This window comes from Protopterus annectens, chromosome 3.part1 (assembly GCF_019279795.1).
Source record: "Protopterus annectens isolate FY-2018-M chromosome 3.part1, PAN1.0, whole genome shotgun sequence".
Taxonomy (NCBI): domain Eukaryota; kingdom Metazoa; phylum Chordata; order Ceratodontiformes; family Protopteridae; genus Protopterus; species Protopterus annectens.
In genome coordinates, this window is record NC_056732.1 from 122,389,148 (window position 1) to 122,416,746 (window position 27,599).

Here is a 27,599-nt window from a genome sequence, read left to right on the forward strand (position 1 = left end):
TGCTCTTGTGGTTCGGTCCGAGTTTTGCGGCCGAAAAGCGTGGTATGAGGTATAACCTGGTAGTGCTGAGGTGCTCTCGGGAGCCTTCAACCAGGTTTCTGTTACTGCACAGATATCGATATTCTCCATACTGAGGAGAGCCTCGAGTGCATGCATCTTGAGGTTTAGACTTCTGGCGTTGAGCCGCATTACCCTTAGTTTCTTTTTCCTTGTGTTGTCTAAGGAGGTGGGTTTGTCTTTTGAGCCTTGCCTAAAAAAAGGCACTATGGGGGAGGCAAGAGCCTTTGCCAGTATTCGAAAACCCAGGGGTGACAGGTGCAAGCAGTCCCTAGCGAAGCAACGTGGCTTGTCGAGCATGTCATCCCAGGCTGACAGATACTGGATCCCCTTTGAGTGACACCAATACTTTAGCCAATTGTTGAAATTGATCATTTTGTCTTTATACTGTGGTATCATTCTTGGTGAGGGTAAGATGCTACTCAAGGTCAGGGTCATACCAGCCTAGGCTACATAATCAGAGAGCTCCTCTATGTCTCTCTTCATGTAATCCAGGGAGGTACGTCTCAGGTCATTCACACCAGCATGGACAATGACGGAGTCATATTTGTACTTGCTTTGGAGTGACCTGAGTGCTTGTGTTATGTGGTGGATCCTGGCACCCGACAGGCAGCTTACAGTGACTTTCTCCTTGTTCAGTCTGGTGAGAGGGGAAGTCAGTGTGTCTGACAATAGAGTCACTTATTACAAGTGTATTAGGTGTTTTGTTTAGCCTTAAGGGCTGTGACTGTGTGGCACACTGACTTTGTGGACTATTTGATACATGGGTATTGTTGTGGGGTAGCGGTTGTTTGGATGTCTGCTTTGGAGGTCTCTGTATGTTTTTGTGTGTTTGGTTTGCTGTTGCGATAGGTCTATGTGAGACTGGATTTGTGATGTGTGTGATTACCTTCTCCTCCAGACTGACCACGCCAGTACTATGTTGAGAGAGTTTAGCTATATAGTTGCATCTCTCGCATATATTTGAGCTTGTTTGGAAGAGTAGAGGGTGGTCTGTGTACATAAGGCAGTTGTAACATTGCCTCAAGATTCCCATATTCACCAGCTGGACTGGAGAGTAAACCCGAAACTGACTTTTGGACATGCCAGAATAGTATGAGGACCTACTTATGACTTTATCAAAAAGGACCAATAGGGAGCCAGGTACTTAAAGGGAGTATAAGAGAGTGTAGTGCTTAGTTTATTGGTGCTTACTTATAAGATACTTACACGAGCTACTGATGGGCTTTAGAAAGAAAATGCTTACGTTGAGATTTGGAACAGTTCTAAGGGGAAAAGTGAAGAGCAGACTTTGTGGAGCCGAGAACAGTTTAAACCCGATTTAGCGGCGCTGCCCGATACGCAAAATTGCACAAAACCGCGCTAAAGCGGGTTTTAAGAGAGAGAGAGATCAAGGAGTTTGGAATTGACCCAAAATGGCCAATAAAACTACAGTTTCTAGGCAGTAACCACTCCCACAGGGGCAGGCAGGCTGTTCAGTGTCTACCACTGCCACTGATGAACACAGAGACTTCCTTTTAGCCCAAGCAAGCAATGGCCTCCAAGAAACTTGCAAACAGTTCAGAACAGCAAATCTGTAACTGAACTTTTTTTAAAATACAGAAAGTGGGGAAAAAAGCAAGATTTTTTTTTTTTTTGTTTTTGTTTAAAGATAAAGATAAACAAGTAGCAACTAGTTAGAACAGTGCAATAAATGACCCCACACTTGAGTGCTAGGCCAGAGACAGATAAAATGCAAGTTTTAAGAAAAAAACGATTTTAAAATAAGTGCAACACAGGAAATGCAGTAAACAGGCTCTAGATGTGTTCTAAGTACAGTTACTAACACAGATATAAGCTTTAGCAAACCAGAAAATGCCAAAAAGTAGGCGGCAATGCAGACAAACTTAACAAATAATCTGAAGAAAATACTTAAAATCTCAAAAGTGGCTCCCTTCTTCTCTCAGCGTTTTCTCCTCTTGGTGGGTGCTTCAGCAACAGCCAACAAGTCTGAAAAGATGCCAAAACCACAAGGCAACCTGGTTTTAAGAGAGTGAGATCAAGTCCAGACTTTTCCTGGTACCCAGAAAAGAGGGCACTTGGCGCCCAATCCTAGATCTTTCAATTCTCAACACCTTCCTGGTGGTACCAAAATTCTAAATGCTCACCCTGCAGCAGCTTCTACTTATGCTAGCTAAAGATGCCTGGTTAGTCACCCTAGACTTAAAAGTAGCCTGTCTGCACATCCCTATAAGGGAGTCATGCAGAAAATATCTACGCTTCAGGCAGGATCTCTGCATTATCAGTTCTCTGCACTTCCCTTTGGTTTATCCACTGCTCCCAGAGTATTCACAAAATGCCTGGCTCCAGCCATTGCTTTCTGCAGACAGAGAAATATTCAAAGTTACCCATACTTGGACGACTGCCTGATTCAGGCGGACAGTCAGGAAATGCTGTTTCAGCACCTGAAATTTGTAAAAAAAAAACTTACTAACCTCCCTGGGGTACACCATCAACGAAAATAAATCAAAACTAATCCCCAGTTAAAAGATTGTATTCCTGGGAGCAAGCTTGGACACATCATCCCAGATGGTATTCCTCACTCCAGAAAAACAAGCCTATCTGACAGGCTGTTTTACTCAAATGGCCAACAGAACATGGCTATCTGCAAGGAAAATCTTGCAGGCCCTAGGGTTCATGGCCTCATGCATCCTACAAATTTCATATGCCAGACTGCATATGTGGAAACTTCAATGGTGGTTAAGTCTTTGGTGCTAACATTCTCAGGACCTGGAAACTGTCATTCCCATAATACCCTAACGACAGTTTCTTTGGTGGGCAGCAGCATGCAACAACAACAAGGGACTGCCCTTTACCCAACCCCACGCCGCCTAGACCCTAACCACAGATGCATCAGAATATGCCTGGGGGGGCACACATGAACGGCAAGTGCATTCAGGGCCACTGGAGCCCAAGTCAAATGCATCTGCACATCAACCAGAAAGAGATGCTAACTGTGCTGCACACTCTGACAGCTTTCAGATCCCTACTCACCCGGACACCTGCTAATAAAAACAGACAAACACCACAGTTATGTGGTACATCAAGTGGGGGGGGGACTCACTCTTATCCACTCTGCAGGCTAGCCATAGCCCTGTGGAACACGGCCTTGGACATGCAGGTACATCTGCAAGCTCAATTCCTGCCAGGCAAACAAAACTCACTGGGTGACAATTTAAGTAGAAATCTCCTAGACCCACACGAGTGGCAACTAGAGCCATGCACCTTCAACCTTCTGATTCAGAAATGGGGGACACCAGAGGTGGAGCTCTTTTCCTCCTCCTGCAATCTCCAGCTCAGAAGATTCTGCACCAGGACAACTCACAGCAGGGCCTGGAAAGTGGATGCCCTATCCTTCCAGTGGGTAAATCTCTCAATTTATGCCTTCCCCCCTCTGCCCCTCCTCTCAAGAGTACTGCTCAAGATAAGACAGGACAGACCAAGGACAATTCTGATTGCCCCAGACTGGGCATGCCAAAACTGGTACCCACTCCGAAACCTGTCACCGGTGCCACCCTGGCACCTACACTAGAACCCAACCCTTCTCTCTCAGCAGGGGGGACAGATCTTGCATCCACAACTACAAACCCTAAATCTTGTAGCATGGATTTTTCCTTGAATTCTCCCCCAGTAACCAGCCTAAGCAAGCAGGTGCTGGACGTCATCCTTGAAGCCAGAAGACCCAGTACAAGGATATCCTATGATGATGAGTGGAAAAAAGTACTGCTCCTGGTTTCAATCTAAAGGAGAGGACACAACTCTGCCATCCCTGCCTCTAATCCTGGGTTATCTAGCCGATCTACTCCACAGAGGCCTATCCTTCACCTCCATTAAGATCCATGCTTCTGCCATTTCGGCTCATGACAACACTGAGCCACCTCTCTTCTCTCACCCTCTTATCAAACAGTTCCTGAGGGGGGCAAACAACTTAAGGCCGCCAAGGAGAGCACCCAACCCTGCTTGGGACCTTAACTTTGTACTGGAAAAGCTCACGTTACCCCCCCCCCCCTTTAAGCCTGCAGTGTCAGCAGAGTTAAAATTCCTCTCTTGGAAAACAGCCTTGCTTCTGGCCATCACTTCAGCTAGAAGATTGTTTGAGCTACAAGCACTTATGGCTGTGGAACCCTTCATTATTTTCCATGCTGACAGGGTCTCCCTCAGGACCTACCCTTCTTTTATGCCTAAAGTGGTGTCCAGTGTGGCTCCCAACCAATCTATCCATTTGCCTACCTTCTTCCCTAATCCTCAAAATAAAGGGGAGAGGATCCTGCACTCCTTGGACATGCACAGACAGCTCAGATTCTACCTTGGTAGGACTAAGCCCTTCAGAAAAGCTGACCATTTACTAGTCAGCTTTGCAACAGGTGCAGAGGGCAGGGCCATTTCAAAGCAAACAGTTTCCAAATGGATAGCACATAGCATCCATGTCTGCTACAAGTACCATGGGAAACCAACCCGTCAGAACACATTCCACTAGGGTAACTTCTACCTCTACAGCATTTCTCAGGGGAGTCCCTAATAGGGACATCGTGGAAGCTGCTACCTGGAGTTCTGTACACACCTTCAAGCATTACCACCTGCCTATCTTTTCCAAATCCCAGGCATGTTTTACAACAGCAGTCCTGCAAGGCATTCTAGCCAGCCCTAACTCTTCTTGACTGCCTCCACCCTTCTTCAGCTTTGGGAACCTACCCAAGTGTGATGACTGCAACAGTGAAACACGAAGAACATAGGCCAGTTGTGTACACTTACCATAAATGTAGATGGTTGAGTGTATTCACTGTTGCAGTCCTGGTTTCCCTCCCTCCAGCCCCCCCCTGGTTTTCTCTCTCTAAACTCTCTAGGCCTTTTACTAACCCCCCCCCCCTTCAGGGGTATTGGTATTTACTTTTTACTGGTGGTGTTTCCCCCCACCATAACTTAGCTCCCTGTTGGGGTGCTCCTGAGATTTGGGGCAAGAAAAACTGATGTAATGGTGTCGGCTGCCCATTTTTATACCCCTGACGACCGGACATCTGTCCTGGAGCGACAGCATCCAACGCAGAAATACTAAGTCTCTGGTATTCGGGCCGACTGAGGGCTAACCTGCAGGCAGATATCCCATGTGCGATGACTACAACAGTGAATACACTCGAACATCTACATTTATGGTAAGTGTACACAACTGTACTTTCTCCCTTCTCCTGGGATTGTTCTATTTCCATTGGGGTATTTGTATGTACGCTGAATATTCAGAACTTCTCACCTTTGTCTTATTCCTGGGTGGGGAGCATACATCTGATGTACGATGCTGGGAGGATGTAGAGACTTTAGTATACTGTCCAGATGTTAGGCTATTCTTGTCAGGAGCTCCTATAATTTATGACTTCTGCCACAGTGAAAAGGATGTCTACTGTTTTTGTAAGATTTTTACACAACTTTACTTTCTTACAGAAGAATCTCACTTTAACAAGCATTGTTATATTGAGGTGCATGCACCTTATGATCCTTGCTGTAAAAATATTTAATCTGACATGCCTCTTACATATGGCAAAAAAAAACTAAAATTTACTATGTTGTGTTACTGGCCCTTGTTATTCCACACAAAGCAGGTTCAACATTGCCTTAATTTTAGTTATAAGCTCCATTGTGAATTGTACTTCTCAAAAAAATTTGAAAAAAAAAAGTGAGTTATAGACACTGACAGAAGGGAGACTCGTTTGCCTTGTGGGATTTTTTAATCATGCCAATAAAACAGTGAATTCCTCGAGACTGCTACTTTGCTAACAGCAGTATTTAAATATAATGCTATGTAGTTCTGCAAGGTAAATCGCATTGCTAGCTTGTGTGTGTGTGTGAGTGTGTGTGAGTGTGTTTGTGTGTGTGTGCTTCCTAAAAGGGTCATTGTGGTTAAGCATTTGTGGGACATTGCGGCTACTTCAAGTTAGATATTTGGGTGCTTTGAAATTCAAAAGCATTCAAAGTAGTAACGTGGGCAAACTAAACTTGCTCTGATAATGCAAGCTTCTTCTGTATTCAAAAAGTCCCAGAATACAAATAAACTAAAACAGACTAGCACCAGATGCAACTGGTGCATGTGAAACTTGGAATTAATCAGTGTTTCTGTGTACTATTTATATTTTATTTATTTCCATGTGTTTACTGGGTAAGTAAGCTGGACTGCTGACACTTTACAACCATGATAAGTGTCCCAAAAAGGGCAAAATACAATACATTTAGTAGTAATTCAATGAAGATGCAAGTTTAGAAAATGGAAGAACAAGAAAAGGTGTATATTTACAGGGTGCAGTTTAAAATTTATATAGGTCACAGCAAAATAAGAGGTAAACATATGAGAAAGTTCAATATGAAAATTGGCTGGTGCTATTTTGGAGAAGCTGTCTCACCTATGGCTAGCCTAAAAGTAGGTATTTTAATGTTAGAGCATTGTCTGTGCTGCCAGTAAGGCAGTTAGTTGGCGTCTTGTCTATTAGCTTGAGGATTAACTAGGGAAACTGATTTGAGTTGACTTCTTTGGATATCATTTTGGCATCTAGCAGTGTAACTGCTTTCCACAGTTAACCAATGTGATTTTCATAGAAGACCGTGATGAGTCTAGGTTCAGCTTAGAAAACAAATCTGAAAACTTTTACAGTTTTTTGAGCAAGATTTGTGTTTGTGTATGAGTGAAAAGTAATCAAAGGTTGCTTGTGTTCAGATTCAGGCAGAAGTACTTTTTTAGGGAGGGCTTTTCGGGATTTTGGTGTTAGTAACTTTGTAGCATAAGTTTTGCTGCGCCAGTGCCTTATTTACTGCTACTTCCATGTGATATTTCTTTGGATTGAGGTCCTCTGTCCACTGGTCTCCCCTCAGTTCCTGCAGGGCATGATTGCCTAGGTTGGGTAGGCTGCCTGGTTATTACCAGGACAAGCAGAGCGTTCTGTCCCATGTTTTATGGGGGCTGCTAGTCATTCTTACCATGTCTTCCTGTTGTGAAGGCGTAGGCCTAAAGGTTAATATATGGTGGCTGCTTGAGTGTCAGAAGCAAGACATCACCCTTAGGAAGTATGTCCTAATGCCAACACTGAGATTGGTGTAGGCTTTCCTGCCCATGTACGAACCATGGTGAATTCACATGCAAGTTAGGTCTCTCTAGACATGCTGTGCACAATCATTTTATACATACCCTTCTACATGTTCACACTCCACACACACTTAATTATGGTGGTCATTAAACTTATTCCCGCTTAAGGTGTTATGAGGAGTCGGAAGACCCTGGAGGTAATTTTTTCTGAGATTAACAAGGGGACGTGATCTTCTCAATCTTTGGTTCTTTTCCAGGTGACCCCATTCTTGGAGAGACCTCGAGGCCTGTGAGGTCAAATATGGACTGGTCTCTCGTCTCTTTCCCTTCATGCAAAACCATTTTGAATGTGCATCTGTGGAAGAAGACAGAAGAGCACTGAGTTATTTCTCACAGAAAAGTAATACTATTTCAGAAGCTAGAAAACATCTTGAACATACTTCGGCTGTTGTAGGAAGGCAGATGCTCTTTTTTAAAAGCCTGTGGCTGAATAAACCTAGTCTGTCATAGATATGCTCAAGTCAATGGCAGACATATTCTGTAAGTTCAGCATAGGTTGCAGAGACCCCAGCTACTCCTTGCTGCCAGAGGCCAGAGCTCTGGACATTTGCATTGAGTGCATACTCTCTTTCCATATTGGAGTTTAGAGCCTTTGCATTTGTATTTCAGTCTTCCATAATGGATCAAGCCCTGGAAGAGCCTGAAGACCTCTCCAAGATTGACATTAAGGAGTACTTGAATCAAACTCTGGCTATGACTTCCAAGGTAGGATTTCATGTGGCTGATGGTAATTTTGCTTGTGCTCATCTTTGGGCTCAGGGCTGCAGTCTCAGTTATATGCCTGTACAAGATGGCATAGCTGAGGCTATTGTTCTTTAGGAAGAACTCAAACCAGTTCATTTGAAAAGTGCTGTTTGTTTAGGCAATTCAGGATATGGTGAAGGACCTCTTCAGTAAGAAAAGACCCTCCTCTCTGTGAAGATCCTTTGATTCTTCTGCATCTTCATTCTTCAGACCTGGCTTAGTCTGTCCTAAAAATTGAAGGAATCCTTCTCAGCATCACTGTAAGGCTTTTAAGTGTCTCACTGTCTTACCTTCTCTTGTGATTGCCATGGTACCTAAGAGACTAAAGACCCATTGGTGCTGGATGGTTTACACACCTGGCAAGGTCACTTCTTGTACTTCTTAGAGCTCTTGGGTCCTCTCCCACAAAAAGCACTAAGAGACCAAGCCAGTATAGTGCAGGTTTTGGAACAGGCCCATATTCTAGGCTTTCAAGATGTGTGCACAGTGAGCAGCTTGTTGATCTAAAGCTCTTCCAGTGTGAAAGCAGAGGGTGGTAGCAAAAAGCCAGTAAAGCTTAACAAGTTGGGTAAATTTTGGTTTCTAGCAAGTCATTAAACTGCCAGGATGAGAAGAAAAAAAACTCTTGACTAGGAAGAAGTTTGCAGCTGTTCAGCAAAAAGCAGTTCATGTTTCAGCTTTAGTACAGTCAATGGCGTCCAGTAATTTAGAGGAAAAATAAAGCAAACACACTCAGAGGTATTTAAAATAAGTGAGAGACTGGAGGAATATGTAAAATCAAATCACAAAAGGCTAGAAAGATTAGAAGATGCATTAATTAGCTATTTAGATGAGATGATAAAACTGCATAAATCAGAGGTTGATGTGAAGGAAAGTTTGATTGAATATCTTCATTTTAATTTAGAAATGTTTCATAAAATTGTAGAGTTATAATACAGAGCACAGAAAAAATGTGATTTTCTGCTGTAGCAGAGAAACTTAAAGGAATAGACTCCATTAATTTTATGAAGGTACATATAAATTACTGGACTGGTACTTCACAGCATGATTTGTTAATTGAGGGGGCATGTTGTATGCATTTCCAAATTTAGAAATGAAAAAGCAACTAAGATCTATTAGTAAAGATGCAGTCATGCCAGCAGAAAGCACTGCCCCTGACAAAGTTGTAGCAGAAAGGAAATGTAGTAAAAAAAAATTGGGGACACTTGAGTGTTTCTGTGGGAAATGATTATTACATGGACAATTGGCATACTGGTTAAAGTCTTTGTTTCCCATGCATATGATACAAGGTTCAAGCCAGACCTCTGGCCATTGCAGTATTTAGTATGTTTTTTTCTTATTGTGTCTTCATGGGGTTGTTCTCAACTCTCACCCAAAAAATGCTGGGTGTTTCCACCCCAAAACATCACAAAAATTGAGTGGCGTCACAGGCAGCAGCATAAACTATGAATGGTGCATTTTGTGAGAAGAGTTGCATAGACCCAACCACTTTAGGCATCAGATGTTGTGCACAGTATCCTCTGGATACCAGAACATGGAGCACAGTGTGTGTGCAGTGTTGGGAATAGCCACTCAGTAGTATAAAAATTGGGCTATAGGTGATTTGACCATATTGACTAATATCACCAAAGATGGACATGGGTAAGTCATGAGTTGGTTGAGGACTATCAAGAAGAAGTCCTCAAGGTGCTATCCAAGGCCAAGAACACTACTACTGTGGGGCCGGATAACATACCATGCTGGCTACTGTTCAGCCTTAGACATGACTTGTCAAAAGCTGTTCAATAATGGTCTCCAAACAGACTTCATGAAGGATGAATGTTGGACAGCAGCAATTATTTCCTTGCACAAAGGCGGTGTGTCAATGGATCCAGGTAATTATAGACGCAGAATCCTGACCAGCCTAATCTGTAAGGCTTTGGAAAGGATCAATGTGGATTTAATAAAGATAAACCTACAAACTCTCTCACAAAGGCATTTGACATCATCCTGCATTTGTATCATAGATAAACTGCCCCAGCCAAATGTCAGTCCCTATGTAATTCGTTGAGTAACAAATTGGCTTACAACTGAAACCGGAAAGATCAGTGTAGGTGGCTCTACCTCCCCAAAAAGACCTGTCACTAGAGTTGTACCCCAGGGTTTAGTCCTTGGGCCACTCTTTGGCATTTACTTCTTGGAGGTCAAAGCAAACATTAAGGATTTATGGCTGACTGAGTTTGTAGACCGCTGTAAACTTGTTACCCTTATAAACTCATCAAAGAATACCAAAATCCTGCAAGACGGCCTTTCTTAAGCAAAATAGCCAGTGTCAAAACCATGGACTAAAACTAAATGCCAAGAAATGTACAGTCATATCCTTCAGCAAGCAGGACTTCCCTTCTATCACATTTCACATTACACCCCTGAAGGCTGATCATGTAGTCAGGGATCTGGAAACCTATGTTGACAATGAACTGTCCTTCACAGGTGATTGCTAGGCTGATGGTATAAGAGCCTTTACAAGCTTAGCCAGTTATATCCAGGTTATGACAATATTGTATCTTAATTCCCCAGGCACGGGATGGGTTAGTATTAGGGTAGTGAGTCTGGTTGTTGGAGCCCTGTGTTTACAGACTGTCTCTGTCCAGAAGGGACATGCGCAGTACCCTGGAAGTCAATTTATGGTTCTCCATCCATTTATTCAAATTCTGTTTTGAAGAGGGTGAGGGACGGGCTTTGTTTTACTAAGCTGGGAAGTTTATTCCATACGTGAGATAGCCTTTGGGATACAAATCTATCTGTCCAGCGAGTTTTGTTAGAGTCATAAATTAGGTTCAGGTCCATGGAACGTGTCACCCTTGTATAATTTTTCTTGCGAATATGTACGTTTTCATCAGGGCTAGGTTATAGAATGCTTTGTAGGTCAGGTATATGTCACTTCTCAGTAAACAATATGAGACAGAGTAAAGGAATAGAGCCTTTAGTTGGTTTGCATAAGACATGTGTCTTACGTTTGTTTTTTTATTTTTTTTTTTAGTGAGAAATCTCTAGGTCTGCTCGAGTTAGTATAAATGCCTAGTTAGGTACATGCAGAAGGCAGAATTGCACTTGATTATTGGCCTGATGAGGGCTGAGTACAAGGTCACTCTGACTTCCTTTGATCTTGATGCCATGCCTTTACTTATAAGTTGAGCCACACAGAAGAATTTCCTCACTATTGTAACTACCTGTTGGTCAAAGGTTAAGTTACTGTCTGTCTGTGTTCCTACGTCCCTCACCACTGGGTCTAGTTGTAGGGGTGTGATATCAGTATCATACTTTGCAGGGATATCTGATTTACTGAAGGGTATGATTACGCATTTTTTAGCGTTTGGTCTCAGACCATAGTTTTGGCACCAGTCCTTTGTCATTTTTAGGCCTGTTTGTAGGATGTCAACATCGTTTTGGGATTCAGTGATTGCTCCCAACTTACAGTGAATCTGTTGAGCCAGAGGCCGCAAATATTGGTCTTCATGTCAGAGAAGTACGTATATACCAAGCAGGAGGGGTCTCAACACTGAACCCTGTGGGACACTGCTAGTAACAAGTTTATTGGAAGTGGTTTCACCTATCTGGACAACATGTAACCTGTCAGTGATCTAGTTTGCTATCCATCTGACGATGTAGTGGGTTTATATCTAACTCAGTAAGTGTATGTGTGATCCCCGAGTGGAGGATTGTATTGAAAGCTTTGGCCAGGTGTAGATAAGCAATGTGTGCCATTTTACCCTCATCCATGGCCCTAGTGACTTTCTCAAAGAAGTCCACCAGACTGAGAATGCAAAACCTCCATCTGACAAAGCCAACTTGAGTCTCGTCCAGTGTTTGGATATTTCTTGTCGTTATTGATCAAGTTCATTATAATTCTGTCTGTGGCCTTGCAGATGAAACTGGTCAAGCTTATGGGTCTGTGGTTCCCTGGGTCAGTTGATGGGCCGACCCTTGTGCATTCCTCTCAAAGACCGTGTAGAAGCCGTGGTTAGAGAGGGTTTCTAGTGGCCCTGATAGATTCTGTTTTAAGCTATTTAAGAAGCATCCTAGAATGTCATCAGGACCCATGGAGACTACGATTTTGGCTTTAGCGAGTGCAGTAATGACCTGTTCCCTTTTAATGACCAGTAGGGGGGGGTTGTGGGTATTTTTACCTGTTAGGCTATCTTTGCCTCTTAGTTTGCTTTTGGCAGATTGACCAGTTTATAATTTGTTTAGACTGCTGAGTGTCTTCTTGCACTGTTTTGTCTGTTCCTTCTTGGCTTTGGCAAGGATTATTTTTACTTTTGTTGAATAACCTATTTATGCCAGGGGGTATACCAGGATGGTTTATGTTTTGGCAGTAGTCACAGGTTTTACTCGGACAGGTACTGCCTCCTGTATGCAGCACTGAATGTAGTTGTAAAGTGCTTTTTGTGTACAGCTCAGAGTAGGCCTCAGTGTCATGTGGGTTTGTACGGGCTTGGAAGTTTAATAAGCAGGCACTTTGAGTTAACTGGCCTTAGCAAAGTTCTTAAGGCATGTGGAGTTTGATGGGATACTAGCTTAGTTTTAATACTGAAGGAGATCATTTTGTGGTCAGATCTTATCAGTGAGGAGTTCATGCATGGGAGGGAGCAGCATCCCCTATGTTCATGAGTCTAGTTTGGAAGCTAACTAGTTGCTTCGGGATGTCTGTCTTAGGTTAAGGGCAAGTGCCACTATGGAAAACATTCCACACAGACCATCAAAATCAGTGTCTTTTCTGCTTGGGGTTGGCTCACAACTACAAGGCCTGCACCATTTATCAGGTGTTTGTTCTTAAGACACTCCACAGTCGTCATTTGGCCCTTAATATTTACCTAGAGAACCAGAGGTTAAAGCGATTAGCACTCGTTGTGGAAGGTGCCTCGAGTCCATCAGGTGAGCCTCTGAAGAAGAAGGTGAAAAAGGTAAGGCCTGAATCTTCAGCTATGCCTCTGAACTCAGATGTCCCTCTTGAAGCCAATGAAGGCCCAGAGGTCCATACAGTGTCTGACCCTCTTCTCTCAGCGGGAACCTCTTTAGAAGCCATTGGGGAGAGTTCCTTAAGTATATCTGGAGAGGCATCGCAGGCATCTGTTACGGGTGGTAAGGGGAAACCATGGCTCCCTCTTTCAGATTTGCATCACAGTACCTTTCCTGCCTTAATAATAGAGGATTCGCCGACGTCCATGCTTGAGCCTAAGCCTACGTTGACCCAACCCTTCCCAGCCTAGGACAGATCCTCCACAGTAGAAGAAACAGAAACCAAAACATCTTTCTCCTTTACAGAACCCTTCCCAAGATTGACAAGCCTTTTTCTCAGGGAATCCTGAATGCCTTTTTAACACTCAGGCCCTCCTCTAGTCTGCCACTTACTCCTGTGTCACCTCCATCACCTTTACTTAGGATTACTACTGTGGAACTAGAGGCCTCTGAAGAAGAGGATCCATCTTCAGATGAGTCTCTGGCCTGCTCCACACAGATTTGCTCCACACAGATTGACTCCCCCCCCCTGGGTTATGCTTACCCTGAGGTTGACTCTAATGGTGGGGACTCACCTGAGGAAAATATTTCCTTTGGTGAGACTATTACAAAGATGAGGGATTTTTTTCAAGTGGGAAAACTCTCCGGTTTCAGAAGTACAAAGGAAGTACTATGACCTTTACAAATAGACTCTCCTCCACAGTCTGCTATCTCACCTGTTACCAGCCTTTCAAGATGCTTTTCTTTCAGCATCCAAAAGCCCTAATTCTCAACCTCCTGTGCCCAAAAGGCCAGAAAGGTTTTATAAAGTCCCTGAGGACAATATGTTTCCATTCAGATGCCCTCCTGAAGACCCAGCTATATTTTCAGTCTCTGCAGATAACTCTTCTAGGCTGATAACTTCCACTACCGTATTGCCCTCAGATAAGGACAGTAAAATGATGGAGAGGCTTGGAAAAAGAGGTCTACAGCACCTTCTCCATTCTGTCTGTCTGGGGCCATTAATTTCTAGACACATAGGTCTAAGTATGTATTGGCCCTACTTTCTCAGGCTTCTAAATTGTTTACAGATCTTCCAGATTCAGCAGCCAAAGCCCGACTCTTTACTCTTGACACGTTCTTCACAGTTTACAAAAAAATCCATAAATGCAGTTATGATGCTGCAGAGGGCTCTGCAAGATCAGCAGCATCTAGATCTGTTCTCAGGAGATGCTCCTGGCTAAGGCTGCAGCCCTTGCCCGAGGATTTCAAGGCAAAAAATAATGGATGCACTCCTGGACAACTCTGCCCTTTTTGGTGAAAATACTGCTGCCATCCTCAAAACTCTCCAAGAGAAAGGGAAAGAACTCCAGGAAATGAAATATATTCTTGTCTCTCCATTTCCAAAATACCACAGAAAATACCCTTCTAAGCCAAAGGTTATAAGGAAAAGAACCCCAGTTTCTTCTCAGCCAAAAAGAAGAGCTCACGCAAGCACACTCCAGCTAGGCCTCAGCCATCTTCCATATGTAAGACTTCCTTTCCAGACAAGCCAGGTAGTCTGTGACTACCTGGCCTTACTCACAAAAACCCTCTCTCCCAGCACCTCTCTCACTCCCTGTCTACCTGGATAAGCATTACATCAGACGAATGGGTACTGTTCATTGTCCCAAATGGTTATTTCATGACTTGGAAATCCATTCCTCTGTTCGTGGGTATCCCATAACCCCCAAGGGACCAGATCCATCTCTTTCCACAGTTATTCAAGACTTGATCTCACAGGGGACCATTCAAGAAGTTCCCGCCGCGGAAAGAGGAAAAGGCTTCTATTCCAGGATGATGTTATTCGTGTTTCACTGTTGCAGTCATCACATTTGGGTTATCTGCTTGCAGTAGCCCTCAGTCAGCCTGATTATCAAAGTCTCGGGTCCTGCATCGGTTGCTGTCTCATCTTCCGTGACGTCAGGTAGTCAGGGGTATAAAGCATGCAGCCGACGCCATTATATCAGTCTTTCTTACCTTGCTGTGCCCGAAGCAGAAGCTGTTTGCAAGAGTCGGTCGGCTGACTCCTGAAATTTTCGTTTTCGAGTTTCAGAACTGAAGTCTTCAACTAAGGCTAAGTACCCTGTTGGGGAAACTTTTTCTTGCTCTAAACCAATATCAGTAAAAGTCAGTAATTGTATTTCTTGTGGAAAGCAAATACCTCAAAGATTTTCATTCTTACTGTATTCCTTGCCTAGGCCCTGACCACGATGTACCTCGCTGTCAGTTTTGTGCCTTATTTAAACCACAAACTATTTGTCATCAGTATGTTTACGCTTCTAAATATTTTGGTACTCTATTCAATTATCCAGATATGTCTTTGGTGAGCCACCCGACTACCGACATTACGAAAAAATGCAAAGATAAAGACAGAGACAGGCCGGCTAGGTCCAAAGCTGCCGGCAACCCTTCTCCTAAGCTAGTCGCCAGTTCGCTGGTACACAGTGAGGCACTTTCGCAGCCCCTGATACCCACTACTTGAGATTCGCAGGCTTCTACTGAGACCCATTCGGAGTCCGGTATGCTGCAATATGCGTCAACTATGGAACCTGCGGATGTCTCTACCTTGGATGGGTCCGGAGCCGCTGTGCAGGCACTGGCTTCTGAGGGTGTATTCAGGCCTACTGACTTGCATATTAAATTGACGTCATCTTCTTCTTCAAGGCCTAAAACTCTATCCATGCCTAGAAAACCTACGCCCAGACCGCATGGTCAGACCTCTCTGCCTAAAAGAACAAATGATAAGAATGGCTGAAGACCTTATTACTTTAATCAGAGGAAGCTAACCTTCCCCCTCTAAGAGACCTAGGAGTGAATTTGCTTATTATACTTCTGACCAGGATTCTGAAATTTCTGTTTCCTCTGATGATCAGGATTTACCCTTATCTAGCTATGAGGATTCCAATGCAGAGGACTCTATTCCCCCTGCTTCTCCCCCAAAGGATTTTTCTTTTGGTGAAACCTTGCATACTCTTAGGGAGCATTTTCGCTGGTAAAGCCAGGATTACTCTGACTCTAAAAAGAGGCTCAGGGATTTTTACTCCTTTCCCAACACAGACCTTTAGCTTACCCCTCTTGTGCTAGACATTGTTGATGATGCCTTTTCAAAATCTAGCTTAGCCCCTGACTCTTTACCTCCTGCTCCTAGAAAACTTTATAGATATTACAGAGTTCTTGACTCTCACAAGTTCCTTTTTAAAAATCCTACTGCAGATCCTGAGACCATTTCACAGGGACCCAAGGGCATTAAGGCTACTACTGCCAAAAATCCTACCCCCTCTGATAGAGACTCCAGGGCCCTGGATAGATGGGGTAAGAAGGTATACACCTCTGCAACCTTGGCCATCAGGGCCTTAAATTGCCAGTTTCATATGTTAAAGTATCAGCAGCATATTATTGGATTGCTTAAACAGAAAATGATGTTGATTCCTGATTGTGCTGAAAATAAGGATTTACAGTATTTAATGCATTCTGCTGAACTGGTTGGAAAACCTACTTTGCATTGTGGTTTTGTTTCACTAGAGGCATCTTGCAGGGCTGCTGTCACCGGGTCTGTACTTAAAAGGCATGCTTGGCTTAAGGAGCAATCTTTGCCAGATCATGTTTGTTTGTTCATTTATTTATTTTTAATTTATTTTACATTTGTTAGCTGGGAAAGACCGACTTGGAACGAGCCAATTTTCAGCGGAGGCCTGGGGAGAAATGCTCCAGATGCATGTCTTTGTAATATGGGAGGAAACCGGAGAACCCGGAGGAAACCCACACGAACGCAGGGAGAACATGCAGACTCCACACAGAAGTCACCACAGCCGAGAATCGAACCGGAGAACCTCTTGCTGTGAAGTGACAACGCTACCACTGCGCTGTCAAAAACTAAATTGCTGGATGCTCCCTTAAATCGGGACCGCCTGTTTGACAACAAAACAAAAGTTGTTCTTAAAAAGATGGAGGAAAAGGCTAAATCAATGCAAACTGTTAAATATTTCTTCCAAGTACAGCCTCCAAGATTTAGTAGGCATTGGCCCTCTAATAATTGGTCCTTTCCTGCCTCTTCCAGGCCTTCTCAGTTCAAACCCAGAACCAGCAGAACACTCAGGCTTCAGTCCCAGAGTACGCACAGGACTAAGCAGTGGGGGCTCCCACTTCCAAAATCAGGGAGTAGTAAGACTCCCCCCTGTGGTAAGCTGTCTCAATGACTTAACTTTAAAACTTCCAAGCACTTCTCAACTGACTACTCCTTTAGGGGGAAAGAGTGCTCTGCAAGCAAAAAACTGGGAACTCATTACCCAGGACAAATGGGTTTTAAATATAGTTTCCCAAGGATGCAAGTTTCACTTTCACATGTTACCAACCCCAAACGGTTGGCCAGATCTACCCCCAAATCAGTGGGCAGTTTCGAAAGCAAGTACTCTCTCTCATAAGATTAAAGGCTATTCAGACTGTACCAGAAGAGGAAGAGACAAGTTTTCTACTCAAGACTTTTCCTGGTACCCAGGAAAGACAACTCATGGCATCCTATCCTGGACCTTTCTATCCTAAACACCTTTTTGGCGATTCCAAAATTCAAAATGCTTACTCTTCACCAGTTGCTTCCCATGCTAGGCAAGGATGCCTGGTTGTCAACACTGGATTTAAAGGAAGCATGCCTGCACATCCCAATCAGGGAATCTTGCAGAAGATACCTACGCTTCAAAGCAGGCTACATGCACTATCAGTTCTCTGCACTGCCCTTTGGCTTGTCTACTGCGCCCAGGGTATTCACAAAGTGCCTAGCTCCAGTCATTGCATTTTGCAGGCAAAGAAATATTCAAATATATCCATACCTGGACGATTGTCTAATTCAGGTATTAAGCCAGGACATACTTTTGAATCATCTGGCATTTGTACAAAAGGTGCTAATTTGTCTGGGATACACCATAAATGAAAAGAAATCACATCTGGTATCCTGTCAGCAAATTATATTCCTGGGAGCAAGCTTGAACATAACTTCCCAGATGGCTTTCCTCACACCAGAGAAACACATTCATTTGACAACTTACTTCAAACTAATGGCCACAAAAACCCTATAATACTACAAGCCTTGGGGTTCATGGCCTCCTGCATTCTACTAATTTCATATGCAAAACTGCATATGAGGAAAGTACAATGGTATCTAAAAAGCCTATGGAGTCAACATTCTCAGGATCTAGAAGCAATGATTCCTATCATTCCTTGCCTACAGTTAGAGTTCCTTTGGTGGGCAGAGGCCTGCCACCAAAACAAAGGTTTACCATTCACTCTACCTCCTGCCGCCCAAACCCTAACAACAAATGCATCAGACTATGCATGGGGAGCTTACCTGGCAGGGAAGTGCATTCAGGGCAAATGGAACCCAAGTCAAATGCACCTGCATATCAATCGAAAAGAAATGTTAGCTGTACAGAATGCTCTGACTGCCTTCAAGGACCATATTCTTCCAGGACAATTAATGGTAAAGATGGACAACACCACTGTTATGTGGTACATGAACAAGCAGGGGGTACCCATTTATACCCTCTTTGCAGACTAGCCATGGCTTTGTGGAACACATCCTTGAGCTAACAAGTGCATCTATCAGCTCAATTCCTGCCAGGAAAACTAAATACATTGGCAGATGAACTAAGCAGAAATGTCATGGACCCACACGAGTGGAAACTGGAACCAAAGACTTTCAACATGTTGATAAATGAGGGAGCCCAGATATAGACCTGTTTGCCTCCCCCCCAGAACTACCAATTGGACAGATTCTGCACAAGGACTTCCACAAACAAGCTTGGAAAGTGGATGCTCTGTCCTTCAGCTGGAAAAAATCTATCAGTTTATGCCTTTCCTCCTGTGCCTCTGCTCTCCAAAGTACTACTAAAGATCAAACAGGATAAACCAAGGATACTGATTGCATCAGACAGGCCACGCCAACACTGGTACCCCCTTTTGCGCAGTGTGTCACTGCTGGCTCCATGGCACCTGCCTCAGACTCCTACCCTGCTGTCGCAGCAGGAGAGCCAGATTCTGCACCCTCAGCTTCAAACCCTGAACTTGGCAGCCTGGCTAATTACCTAATCTCTCTGTTACCATCCCTCAGTAAACAAGGGCTAGATGTCATTTTGGAGGCAAGGAGGCCTAGTACTAGAAAATCATATGCTGAAAAATGGAAAAGATTCTGTGCCTGGAACCAAACTCAAGGGATGGGCATAGCTGTGCCCAATTTACCTCAGATTCTTCAATATTTAACGGAGATGCTTCACAAGGGCCTTTCTTTTTCCTCCATCAAAATTCATGCCTCAACCATTTCAGCTCATTACAACACAGAACCCACCCCTCTTCTCTCATCCACTGCTCAAGCAGTTCCTCAGAGGAGCCAAAAACTTAAGACCACCCAGGAGAACCCCAACTCCAGCCTGGGACCTTAACTTTGTATTGGAAAAACTCACTCTTCCTCCTTTTGAGCCAGCTGCAAGTGCAGAGTTAAAATTCCTTTTTTTGGAAAACAGTGTTCCTTTTAGCAATCTCTTCAGCAAGAAGGGTATCTGAATTACAGGCCCTTATGGCAGTGGAGCCTTTCATCTTTCATGCGAACATTGTGTCCCTCCAGACCAATCCCTCCTACATGCCCAAGGTAGTATTCAGTGTGGCTCTTAATCAGTCCATTCATTTGCCAACCTTCTTTTCTAATCCACAGAACAAAGGGGAACGGATACTGCACTCCTTAGATGTGCACAGACAACTTAGATTTTATTTGGACAGGGTTAAACCTCAAAGGAAATCTGAACAACTGCTGGTGGCATTTACTGCAGGGGGCAGAGGGGAAGGCTATTTCAAAGCAAACCATTTCTAAATGGATAGGCCATTGCATTCATTTCTGCTATAAGCACCATGGAAAACCTATCCCACAGGGGGATTAGACCACATTCAACCAGGGCTGCATCTACCTCTACAGCCTTTCTCCGAGGTGTCCCTATCAGGGACATCCTAGAAGCTGCTACCTGGATTTCTGTACATACTTTCACCAAGCATTACCATTTGTCAATTTTCTCTAAATCCAGAGCTGGCTTTGCCACTGCAGTCTTGCAGGGCCTTATAGCTGGTTCTAATTCTATCTAAATTCCTCCTGCCATCCTTAGCTTTGGGAATCTACCCAAATGTGATGACTGCAACAGTGAAACACGAAGAACATAGTACAGTTGTGTACACTTAGCATAAATGTAGATGTTCGAGTGTATTCACTGTTGCAGTCCTGGTTACCCTCCCTCCAGCCCACTGACTTCTTTTGGCTATACCTCTGTTCTCCTTTACCATGCTTAAACCAAGACATTGATAATCAGGCCGACTGAGGTAAGCAGGTAACCCAAATGTGATGATTGCAACAGTGAATGCACTTGAACATCTACATTTATGGTAAGTGTACACAACTGTACTTTCTTAGTCCCCAGGAAAGATTTGTCCAAGCTCAATCTTTTCTTACAAGTTTCCACCTTCAGGATGCTCACACTACAAACTCTTTTTCCTCTCTCCCTCAGGCTTTTCTGGTTTCTTTAGACATCAAGGACGCATACCTTCATATTTCCATTCACCTTCTATTCAGGAAATTTGTATGGTTTTCTGTTGTTTCCTCTCATTTTCAGTTTTGTGCTTTGACCATTAAACACTCTACAGCTCCAAAGGTATTAACAAAGTGTTTGGCTGCTGTCATTGCCTTTTGCAGACTACAGAGAATTCTCAGCTACCCATACCTGGACAACCTGCTTATCTAAGCAAAACATCCAGGCATCCTGTACCAGAGCCTTCAAACCACCATTTCCTTGCTGCTAAGTCTAGGACTCACTCTCAGCTAAAACAAGTCCTCACTAATCCCTTCTCAGGATCAGGTCTTCCTGGCCTGCAGGTTAAGGACAGACCTTATGATGGCCTTTCTGCCTTTCAAAAGATGCAGTCTCTGCTGATCTTCTTCCAGCCCTTGCGTCCTCTTACCTCTTTGACAGCCAGAGTGTTTCTCAGGATGTTAGGGTTCATGGCTTCTGTTATACCAATGATGCCTCTAGCCAGACTTCACATGCGCAAGTTCCAGTGGTACCTGAAAACACTTCGGTCTCAGCATGCTCATCCTCTATTTTGGTCTTCCGCTTCTTCCATGCCTGAAAAAGGAATTGCATTGGTGAATTCAACAAATATCTCCGAATCCAGGACTCCCACTTCAGGAGCTATTTACAGATACCTCAGACCTGGGGTGGGGAGCAGCTTTAGAGAACCCAAGGCCTGTGGTCTCCTTTGATAAGAAAGCAACACATCAACATCAAGGAAATGAGAGCTTCGATTCTGGCACTTCAAGCCTTCCATTCATCTCTTCAGCCAGACTCTTTGAAACTGTTCACAGAACGCCACAGTTCTTTGGTATGTGAACAAACGGGGAGACAAAGTCTTACCCTCTCTGCAGGTTAGTTCTACAAGCTTGGGAGATTGTCTTACAAGCAAAGGTAACTTTGACAGCTGTCTACATCCCCTCAGCTCAAAATGTTCTAGCAGACACACTGAGCAGATCCATGACACAAGCCCACAAATGGATGAGCCACAGGAATGTGTTTCTGGGCATTCTCCACTGGTGGGGAACACCTCAAGTAGATCTTTTTGCCTCCCCTCTGAACAGACAACTTACAAAAATTTGTGCCAGAGCTCCACACCCTCTGGTAAGCAAGGTGGACACCCTTTCTTTCTCATGGAATGGGATGTTTCTCTATGAATTCCACCTTTCCCACTTATTCAGAAAGTCTTGACAACCCCAAAATCTTGCTGGCAACTACCTTTTGGCCAAGACAGCATTGGTTCCCTCCTCTTCTGCAATTAGCCAAGGCATTCATCACAAGTACCTCACATGGTGGATCTTCTCATACAAGGCAGTGGAGCTGTCATTCACCCACATCTAACAACACTGAATTTGCCACTGTGGATGATAGGCTTCTGATTAATTTCAGGCACCTTTTCTCTGAGGACGTGCTTCTTATCCTGCAGGAGGGCTGGAAACCCAATACCAGGAGATCCTTTTTGTCGAAATGGAAGAGTTTCTTCATCTGGTGTGTTAACAAGTGACTAGATAATTTTTAGTGGATATTCCCCTGGTGCTGTCTTACTTGTGTGAGCTGCTCAAGCCTGGATGGACTTATTCTTCAGTTAAAGCTCATTTATCAGCCATTTCTGCATGCCCATCTTTATCCCCCCCCCTTAGCTATAGGTTAGAAGTTAAGCTTTTATTTAAAGGTGTGCTGCACATCAGATCTCTCAGGAAACCTGTCCCTCCTCCCTGGGATTTGAATTTTGTTTTGGAAGAACTGACTTAGGCACCCTTTGAACCCGCAGCTTCTGCTTCTTTAAAGCTCTGCACTTGGGCCATCACCTCTGCTAGGAGAATTTCTTCTGAGCTTCAAGCTTTAATGGCTTCACAACCTTTTTTAATTTTCCACAGGGAGAGGGTTTCTCTTCTTACCTGTCGTGCTTTCATGCCTGAAGTGGATAATGACTTGTCCCTTAACCAATCCATTCACTTGTCTACCTTTTTCCCTACCCCCTCAGAACTCAAGTGAGAGGGTACTCTACACTTTGGATGTACATAGACAACTCAGATTTTACCTGGATAAGACCAAATCCATTAGAAAGTCTGAACAATTGTTTATTTCCTTTCATCCCAGGGCTCTGGGTAAACCTATCCATAAACAGACCATTTCCTCTTGGATATCTAAAGCCATTTCTGATTTTTGTCTCAGGGGAAAACACTTTCTTCCTCAGTTAAGACCCATTGCATTAGGGCTGTAACTTCCTCTGGGGCCTTCTTTAAGGGTGTAGACACTGCCTCTATCTCCTGGAAGCATCTACTTGGTCCTCTGTGCACATCTTCACTAAACACTACACTTGGACTCTGTCCCAAGATCCAGGGCAGGTTTTGCCAGGGCAGTTCTGCATGGATTTATGGAGTCTTCCTGTGGTCCAAACTCCTTTTCCCTCTCATGAGCTTTGGTATTCTCCTTCATGTTATGAATACTGCAGCATGGGAATAGAAGGGCATAGAATAGTTGTGTAAAATCTTACCATAGCCATAAATGTCCTTCTATTCCATGTTGCAGTATTGTGTCCTACCCACCTTCTCACTTGGTTCATGTTCTTCTTTGGATGATAAATGCCTTTTCATCTTATCCTTGAACTGGTGTTCTGACTAGAGCATTCAGTTCTGAGGATGGTACCTGCAGACGTCACTTTTATGGCTTAGATCGGCTGCATCGTGTGTGCAACTTCACACATACCTAGCTGTAGTTTGTCTTTGGTATACTGGCTGGAGATTCGGGTCACCTATGCTGGGAATCCCTCATGTTATGAGTACTGCAACATGGAAGAGAAGGAAATCTATGGATATGGTAAAATTTTGCACTATTCTTTCTCCAGGGTGAGAAGTGCTTTCTGGGAGTGCATTTTTTTTATTTACATTTCTAGCATTCAGCAGCAGTACCTTTAGGTAGGTTGTAAGTGATGTTTGTAGTGTTGGATGATTTAACAAATTGGCACTGCCTAGAAAGGCACTATGGGAATAGATAATGTTTTTGTCAGTATCTGGAAGCCTATTGGTGACAAGTGCAAACCACCTCTGGCAAAGTATCATGGTTTGTCGATCATGTCTCCCCACGCTGACTAGATATTGGATCCCCTTGCAGTGGCACCAGAAGTTGAAGTCAGTTATGTTTTGCTGGTACTGTGGCATCATCATTGGTGAGGGCAGGATGCTACTCGAGGCTAGATTCATACCCTCCCGGGACACATATTCAGAGAACTCCATCATGTCTCTCTTGCTATTTTCCAGGCAGGTATGTCTTAGATCATTCATACCAACATGGACTATGACTGTGCCACTGATCACCACATACCCACTACTATAAGGCAGTCCTTGTTCATCTTGCATCTTGTATCTAAAGGTATGGCATCTAGGTCCAGGGATGTAATCATTCCACTGTATTCTGCTCTCACGAGGCTGATCATTGAATATAATACACTATTTCGTACATATCTGTCCAAATACTTGTCAAAACTGGAATAACCACAGCAATTTCTCACAAAAAAAAATAAAATCTAAGAGCCTAAATCACAAAAACTGTGCAGATCATCTTACAGTTTTGTCTCTCTTCTCAGTATCATACATATTACTAAGAGGTGACCTATGCTTTAAGTGTAGATCCTGAACAGACCTATTACACATTTGCAAGTCCAGTGGTAGCTTGTACACCTTTTCAAGAGATCTCAGTCCTGTTTAGAACATGAATAGAACATGTTGGACTGGTAGGTATGTATCAGAGACAACCTCTTCTACAAAACAATCTTAACACTACATAAAGAGCAGTATTCCTACTCTTTTCAAATGTAATTTGGATTAATGGATGTGAAATTGCAGATTCATCCCCAGTTTAGCACCCGTGCCCCACATGGATAGGGAAAATAAGTATATGTCCCAACATGTCCTTGTTCTTGTACACATCCGGGTTATTCCTGTGCAGAATATAAGTCCCGAAGTCTACCATGAAAGTATAAGGCTAGGCTTCTTATATTAATAGCCTTGTAAGTGCTTGTGAACCTATTCACTATAGACTAGGCAGAAGAGAAATAAGTTTGTCCTTGAAGTCAGTCATTGTTGAGAGGCTGGTGTGATATTCAAATTCCTGTATCCAGTTGTTTCCAGAATATTTTTGTTATGGAGGGACCAGGACATTTTTGGATGCAGAGCAAGCTAAGGAAGAATTAAAGAAGTTTAGCAAACTGAAGGGTGCTCTGCTTCACATTCTTCTAACAATAATAAAGTCCGCAAAGAGTATTTACCAGGGAAACCTTTACTGCTGTTTCAAAGGAAAATGATTCAATGACATAAAAGGCTGGAAAAATCAGCAGTATGTTGAACTGGAACCAGACCAGTGTTGGGAAGTAAAGATTATGTGGAACAAGACTAGCAGTAACGTGAAATTAGTGAGTAAATGAGAGAATTGTAAAGGGTTATTCCCATTAGACACAGTGTAGATGCAAGAACTGTAGTTTTGCAAGAATTAATGGTTGCAAAAGGCTGAGTTTGGTGACAGTATTAAACTGGTGGGAGGACTGTAATAAGGAATGATCCCCACTTTCTCATTAATGTGTAAAGAGACACTTAAGATACTGAAGAAGTAACAGTCTGCACATATTATTATTTCTGTAGTAAAATCCCTCATGTAAACTGCATGTTAATATTGTAAACCAGTTTCGGTGATGTGCAGAAGTATTTAAATGTGAGGTTGGGGGGGATATCAGTGACTGCTGTTTATGGTAGTGATATTTAAGGTAAGAAAATACTTTTTCTTAACTGTAATGTATCCAGGCTTTACATTGTAACAAAATAAGACAAGTTGGAAATAAGCTCTATAATATTGTGATCGTGGGCTGCTGGTGGTTTAAAAGTGTATTGATTGTATCATATGTGTATTAAAATATAATTATTTTCCCTATTTTTATACAGACTAATGTTTTTAGTTTAAACTACAGTCAATGGAGTTTTTAAAGCAATCAGCCTAGCAAAATAAAAAAAAAAAGAAAAGCATAAAAAATGTAGTTCTTTCTAGTATGTGCAAAGTAAGTAGCTTTTTATTTTCCATTAGCACCTTTTTGTTTTTTAGTTGAAGATAAGGAGCGAAACTGATACAAGCTATTAGTCATGAGAGATCTGACCAGTGTGATCTGAGTGAACTTTACCTGGCCTCTCTGTTGCATTTACAAAGATACTAGATAGTTTTCATTTTATTTGTAAATGTTTTCAGTTGAAGACAGCAAAACTACAAGTGAAAGCAAATCAGGAAAGGTCTGAACAATGTGTTCTGAGTAAGAGTCCAAGAAACATTGTAATAAGTATTTTAAAGGAAACCAAAACTGTGGGATATTAATAGTTTTGTAAGTAGTTGCCTCCCCAGCAGCTTTAGTACTTCACTGCATTAAATAAAACAGTGTAAAATTTAAATTATTTAAGAGTAGCCAGTGCACTTTTTCCTAAGGCTAAAAGCTGAAGTTTATTGAGAGCATGCACGTTGTTTTTTCACATTTGGATGGGGAATAGAGAAAGGATAAGAATAGATAGAATATGTTCAAGTGGAAACATAGACACACTAGCATGCTCTTTTAGATTAAATTTAAGTTTAGAAAAAGTAATGCCTGTTGGTCTAGCTTTCTATTTTGGGCAACTGCCTCAATATTGGGGGGGGGGGGACTTCCCTTTTTGGAAAGTGTATATAACTTTGTGGATTTGCTGCTGTGAGTTAAAAGGGGATGGGTTTAAAATTGTATTTTTTGTGCTTTTTTTGTTTCTTGCATGTTTTCATTGAAGGGAGAAGTCTGGGAAAATGTGACATGGGTTCAAATCAAGAAAATAAGCAGCAACTGCAGACATGATCAAACAGTATAGAAAGTTAGCCTGTCACACTTTAGTGTGTGCATGTTAGTTGCAAGTTGGAAGCATATATCCAAAAGAACCATCATGTATTATGTATGAAAGTAATAGCTTATATCAGAATGGTTGCTTTGTCAGTATTAGCATGGAATGTCAGTGGCCTTGCATATAAATGTAGAAAGCAAAGGAGTACTTAATTAAGAAGTGCAGGGTGCAAATAGTTGTTACAGGGGACCTAGCTGGTATAGAAGTAAACATATGGATTTGATTAACTCATTAACCCCGAGTACCTTTGCAGGGCGCCTTAGTGCTTACACCCGAGCACTCTGTGAGGCGCTTGAAAGTGTAAGCTGTTTCACCCGAGTGCCTTCCAGAAGCGTCGGTAAATTCACAGTCCCTGTTTAGCTCCACTGTTAGAAATTAAGTTGAAAAAGTACTTGAACTTTGTCAGGTACCTTCTCAACTTCGTTTTCATGGTGGAGTAACATCATGTTTGTATTTAACATTTTGGAGGAAATCTGCTTGCCATGCACTGTATATCTGCAAGCCGATTCTGTTATGTTTTCCGTGAAGCAAGTGGTGACAGCTAATCGGATTCTTGCAATCCAAGGTGCCACTTGCCAAACTATTCCACCTCCAGACGTAAACTTTCTTTCTTTACTTGTCATTTAAGGAGTCATTGTGTGATATCGTATGTATGTCATATTTATGTGGCAGTCTACTGCTTCTTCTAATAATTAAATGTATTCAGAACTTGGGTGTTGGCAGTTTTGATATCATTTTATTAAACTTGAAAATCACGAAAAAAACAAGCGTGAGAGTAGAGAAACACTTTACGCGCTTTATTCGCAGATTTCCACATTCAGTGCTGGGCCAAAGCTGTTTTATAGCATCGGGGTGACCGTGGCCACCATATTCTTGAGTCTTGGCCCCTTTATGGCACTTGCATAGAAAAATGAGACTAGTTCTAGCGAATAGCGCTCCCTCTGATCCCTAGGGCTGTAGTGCGAGTGAACATTCTGTGCTTGCCCGGCAAGAAAGACAGTAAATCAGAATGTTCTTTCTCCCCTCCGCAAACCTCCATGGCCTCCTACTCTTAACATAGTGTCACATCAGGTAACATTCAGGAATGTATACTATCATATTGTATTATACATGGTCACTTGT

General features: G+C 42.9%; 1 protein-coding gene across 1 annotated transcript in view; it reads left to right on the forward strand.

Moving 5' to 3' along the window:
• The window catches only part of CNOT10 (CCR4-NOT transcription complex subunit 10), a 2,007,836-nt gene that overhangs the window by 899,534 nt on the left and 1,080,703 nt on the right, over positions 1-27,599 (forward strand). The gene's annotated exons all lie outside the window — the stretch shown is intronic.